The following is a 6,302-nucleotide window of genomic DNA, read 5'->3' on the forward strand; positions in this document are numbered from 1 at the left end:
AATAAACCGATGGACAATATCGGGTTTTAATTTATTTTTTTAAAAAAAACTGACGTTGTTCATCGCTTTCTAATATTTATATTATCTCCCAAAAAAAATCGTTTGCAAAATTTATGGACCTATCTCAAAAAATGTATTCCACGCAAAAAATCTAGAGATCTCCCTCGGTTTATTATAAAAAAAAATAGAAAGGAATAATGGATGGACTTTTGACCCAATCTTGCAGTACTTATCCTTTCATAATTGTTCTTGGATTTTTATTTTTTTTGGAGCACCACATATCACAATGGAACTATTCAAACAATTATTGCCAGCTGTTACAATTATTTCAATGCCCATGCATATCAATTTGTGTGGACACAAATAGACATGTAAATTTGTATAACGATAAATAAGTAAATACATGAGTCCACGTGATATAGTACACACAAGACAATATATTGGATGCAAATTATCATGTAAGATGTCATGTAGGAAATGTATGCTTATTTGTTTAATTTTTTACAAATTTAAATGTCTATTTATGTGCAATCAAAATTGGAGAACATAAATGTAAATCGAGATCAAGTTAAAAGGATATATTGTACAATACCTTTTGAATAATTCTTTGGCACTTAGTGTACCAGCAATGACTTTGTTTGTTTGTTAGTATTGCCCAACTCTTTCAAAATATCTTACGCGTGGGGGAGAGAGCTATTTATTATCTTCTATACTTCCTCTTTATGAAACTTTTTCTATATCCAGTTCTCACTGATTCTTATTTTCTTCATGTTTGTTAATTAATAGAGATTCACAATAGTATTGGTAAGATAAGACCTAGCCCTATTTGCTTGTACTTATCCCTATTGAGGATATTTATGTTAATAAAAGACAAATTGTCTAGTGGTATACATTCAAAGAAAAAAAAAATACTCATGTAAATATTACTATTTATTTTAGATTATAAGTTTAAAAAAAAAAATCTTTTATTCTTAAATTTTATGTCTAGTCTAACACTCTCACATAATTTGAAATTTGAGTAATATATATTCTACTCACGAATCTTCATCGTGGACAAATAATTGTTGATCGTAAAATAATGAGATAATACACAAATATGTCTTTTAATGTGACATAATATAAATCAGCTTATCTCATGTGAATTATTATATTAGTTTCACGGCACGTGCGCTGCACGTGTGTGTCGTATATATAGTATATGATGTTGTAAAATAGAATTAATATTACTAAGTTAAAGATTTTTAGTAAATAATTATAATTGAAATAACATAGTACAAGTGTTTTTAAATTGTTTATACATATTGTCATAGAATTACTTGTATTTTGAGATCAAAATGACAAGATATCATTAAAACATTTCAAAATACATTCAAAGTTTAAATATGGAAGAAAGTGACATTTCTTTAATAACATTATTTCTTACTTCACTCAATTTTGTAAACAAATCTAACCAACAAAACAGAAAAAAAATATTCATTCAAAAAATGTCACCAATAGGCTTTCCTCTTGAGGTTATGAACATAAATGATGTACACCATTTAAGTACAAAATTTGTCTTAAATATTCATACTTCAAATTTAGTATGTGCATGACACTAATTGTTGACATCCAATTTTGGACCCCCACAATATAAATTAATCATTGAGCTTCTTCAATATCTAATGATTTAAAATAATTAGTTTTATATAAATTTCAGAAATAAAATAAAATAACATAGTTTGCAAGTTATTTTAAATAGTTTTGTCACTTCTTTAATATATATTTATGTTTTATATAGTTATGTATATAATTAATGCATTTTATGAGTATTCAAAAATCATCCCGAAAAGATTTTATATTTTTAAATACTTTATTAGCAAGGATCATAATTTTGAATTAATAAATTTTATGAAATTCAAAATACTTTCAAGTTATTTTTAGAGTAATATTATCATTTTAATAATTTTAATAATTTTAAATAATAAATATGTATATCTTTTACAATCACGTTATTTTATAAATATTTGAAAATCATCACAAAGATTCTACATTTTAGTTAAATATTTTATGACTTTAAGTTATAGTTTTGAGTTAATTAGTTTTTAATTAAACTAATTATTTTATAATAGAAATAATTATTATATTTCGTTAAGATTAAAAAGCTCGTTAATTAATTAATATTAATTCATCTAAATTAAACTCAATATGTTTATCTCTTAAAAGATCTAACCCCTTTTCTTATTTGGGCCAATTTTCAGCAGTCCATTAGGTTCAATTTCCCAGCAGCCCATCAACCCAACACTTTCCATTTTCCTCTCAACCAATCCAATTAGCAGCATTCACTAACCCAGGCCCAAACACATCAAACCCAACATACAACATACAATACATACACAATGTACAAACATCAATATGTGCAGCTGTACATACGTTACCCCTGTACACATCTTGTTCTTCTTCAGACGCTAAGAACAGAGTGCCCATCCCTCTGCGAAAAATCCAACAAATCTGAAAATCTCGTCACCCGTCTGCGAACCCATCACCTTAGCAACCTAATCCATCACCCTCACGTCTCTTTTTTCCCCCTTTTCACGGAAATCGCAGGCCTGCACAACAGCCTTCACTGTTGTTTCGAAAGAGCAGTAGAAATTCAAATCTTTGTTTGAATTTTCCAGCGGATTTTACCCCCCTAAATCACCCCATCTTTCCTTATAAATAATCCTTTACATTCAAGTGAAAAGGGGGAGGAGAAAGAAAAAAAAAAAGAAGTTTTGAAATTGAATTTTTGACATGTTTTAGAGTTTGATTCTTTGGCAATACTCATCTTGCACTAAAAGAAATTTTAGAACGATTATCTAATCTTAAGCTCCGAGAAGTTCACTGCTTAGATTCTGTTTGGGAATTCTTGGTTTACCGTTCGTATTGAGATTTTTGAGGTGTGGAAATCGATACTTTCAAGCTCGTCGTCTCAGTCGCTGCCCCGAAAAAGGTAGCGCATCCTCCTTTATAATACGCTTCCCGTGTTTTATATTTTGACATGTTGTTTCCGGCGCTTCAAGGTTTATGATGTTGATTATTTAACATTGAGCTCTTGGTTCATCATTTTGAGTTCTAGTTCTGTTTTTCCTCTGTTCTGAGTTGTTTCTTTTCATGATTTTGGTCTAGCTGATTCCTATTTAATGTCATGATTTTGAGTCGAGTTCTTGTTATAGACTAATTTGGATGCATTTAGTTTGGCGGTTGATTGTTTACATCTTGCTCCATGGTTGAGGATTTTATTTTTTTGATTGAACTGGGTTGCTGTCTCCATTCTCTTGGTCTCCAGAAGTATACATCAATTAGTTTCAAATGGTTTCACTTCCCTTAGTTTATTCTTATTTGTTATGAATATACATTAATAACTAGTGTTCGATGTCATGTTATTCATTCTTTTATTTTAAGCTAAATGTGGGAATCATGATATAGTTGTTTAAACTCGTTTTTGTATCTTTACTATTCGTCGTTTCGATAACTTTTCATTTGAATGTATCCAGACCCATTCACTGTTGTTACTAAGTTATTCTACCTTCCAGCGATACGCCCTTCAATCGTTTATCAAGGTCGATTTTGTCCTTCAATCGTTTATCAAGGTCGATTTTGTCTTTGAGTAGAGTTTTAGGGTCGTTATCATAATAGTTGAGTAAGATTTGTTGTTCTTTTAGCTCGAGTTTTTGTTTTTTTGTTTTGTTAATTTTTAGCATGAATGTCTAAATGGGTCACATCCTTTATTTAAAAGATGTGATTTCCTTGTCATTTAAGCACGAGTAATTGTTTGAAATTCTACCTGTTTACTTCGGGAACCCACAACTATGTATTCATCTTGATTTTTGCTTTAACATCCATGGTCATGTATTGACATTTCAAATACAAGCTTCTCTTTGTGTATATGTGTTTCACTATCTAGTTGAGTTAATTGGGTTGACTATTTTTTCTTTTCCCTAAACTGTTAAAAGAGTTCATCACATGTAAAGTGCATGCCTCACTCTTCCCCTTTATCTTGAGGCATTCATATGTGACTTTACTTTCATCGTGTGTTGGCATGTCAATTGATAAGAAATAGTTATTTTCACACCCTCTCTGTTCCTATAGTGATCCAGCTTGCCAAAAGAATGTGTTTTGTACACTTACTTTCTATAAAATATAGTAAAATTCCTCAATCAGTTTGCCTATTTATTCAAAAGGAAGTAACTTTGTACTAAGCTTAAATGGATGTTCACTGTTGCATGATTTTATTACTATATATGTTATTGTTTCTGTTTAAATTTCAATTTATGTGATACATGCATATGAAATTTGATGTTGATAAATTTTTTAGTATGTTTTTATATATTTTAAGTTGCTAATTATTTTTATTTAGAGTATGTTTTACGTAAATATATTATAAATCACAATAATTAACAAGTTAATATAAAAAAAAACTTATAAAAAATTCATTGACTTTTGAAATTTCATTTGTATCACACAAATCAGGACAAAGCAAGTAATATATATGAAAATTACATAAAATGTACTATAACTCACAATAATTAGCAACTTAAAATATCTATATATCTATATTTCTCTCAATTTATGTGGTATAGATGAAATTTTGAAAGTTAACAAAAACTTTTTATATGTTTTCAAATATTTTAAGCTATTAATTATTATGATTGATAATACTTTTTACATAAAAAATTTATTTATATAAAGTATAAAATAAAAAAGTTAAAAAAAGGAAACATAAATGTCAACACGAGTCCAATCTATGTTAATTTTTATGTTTTAATTATTGTAATACCGATTGAATTTGGAGAGCCAACTAAATTTTTTTAAAGGATTTTTTTTATAAATTTGAAGTTGTTAATTATTATAATTTATAATATTTTTATTTATTTTAAACCAATATATGTTTCTCTCTGTCTCAATTACATGACACATATGGAATTTGGAGAGTGAACTAAAATTTTAAAATATGTTAAGTTGTTAATTATTATACCTTATAGTACTATTACGTGATTTTCAAATAAAATATGTAATTTTTTTATTTCAATTTATGTGTCATTGATATAATTACATATATTAAGTAATAAAGAATTAATGTCTAAATTATGTGACACCTATGAATTTTGGAGTGTAAATCAAATTAGTTATATGATTTTTAAAAAACAAAGCGGTTAACTATTACAATTTATAATACTTTTTATATATTTTTTAAATGATATNTATATCTTTATGATATTGATATTAGTATTATAATAAATTAAATTTTATTATTTTTAAATTTATGATCTCAATTGTCAGCCTATGCCACATTATAAAATGTTCCAAAGTAGATATCAAATTTACAAAAATGTCGATGCTAGATAAACTAATAAAATAACATCTAAGGGCATGGGCATCTCTCTATGGCCAGTATTTCTATTAATCTTTTTTCTCCTTTTTTTGACATTTAATCTTTGTTTTGTATTTTTTATTTGTATTTTAAAAAAAATATATTTATGTCATACCAATTAATTATGCCCTTTATAACGTCCATTACACTAATATAGATTTAAGTAAATGGAAATGAAAGATGAAAAGATAAAAACTATTCATTTTTCATAACTGTTTATAATTATTTAGCCTATAAAATAAAAAAAAATAGTTGAGCATTTGTAACAAATAAGAACAATTTCTTCACTTTGGCTCTTCTTCTTCTGACGATGATGATTAATATATGGTATCAACTTCTGTCGCTAAGATGTCCATCAAATTTCTAGGTGATGTGACTTTTTTAACAAAAGAGAAAGAAAGAATATCTCATGATTCTTGTGAAGACATTGATGTAAAGAAAGAGATCATGTAACAAAAGTTTCTCTTCAAAATAAAAGACTTTTTGAAAAAATGTTTATTCCTCCTACAAGGAGGAGAGAAAATTCATTATGGTTGAGAAATTTATAAGAAGGCTGATTAGTGTTTCAAAGGGTAAGAAAAATTATTTGGAGAAAAAATCATTCTATTTATGAAATTCGTATCAAATTAGGAGGAGAACAAGCAAAAATTTATTTTGTGATTTGAAAAGAGAGAAAATTAGATATTATTTCTTTTAACCTCATTATTCTTCTAATTTCTTTGTTCTTTTATTTTATCTTGATTTTTTGTATCTTTAATTAAAGATTTTTTTTCTTATTTATCTTTAATTAAAGTTTATATATATTTTCTTAAAAAAGAATTTAAAAAGATGATCATATTTAGTTCCTTTCCTCATCAATGCTATTAATCTCTTGATTAGTGTTATTTATATTATTTTCTTAATTACTTTTTTT

The sequence above is a fragment of the Solanum stenotomum genome, chromosome 6, assembly GCF_019186545.1.
Source record: "Solanum stenotomum isolate F172 chromosome 6, ASM1918654v1, whole genome shotgun sequence".
NCBI lineage: Eukaryota > Viridiplantae > Streptophyta > Magnoliopsida > Solanales > Solanaceae > Solanum > Solanum stenotomum.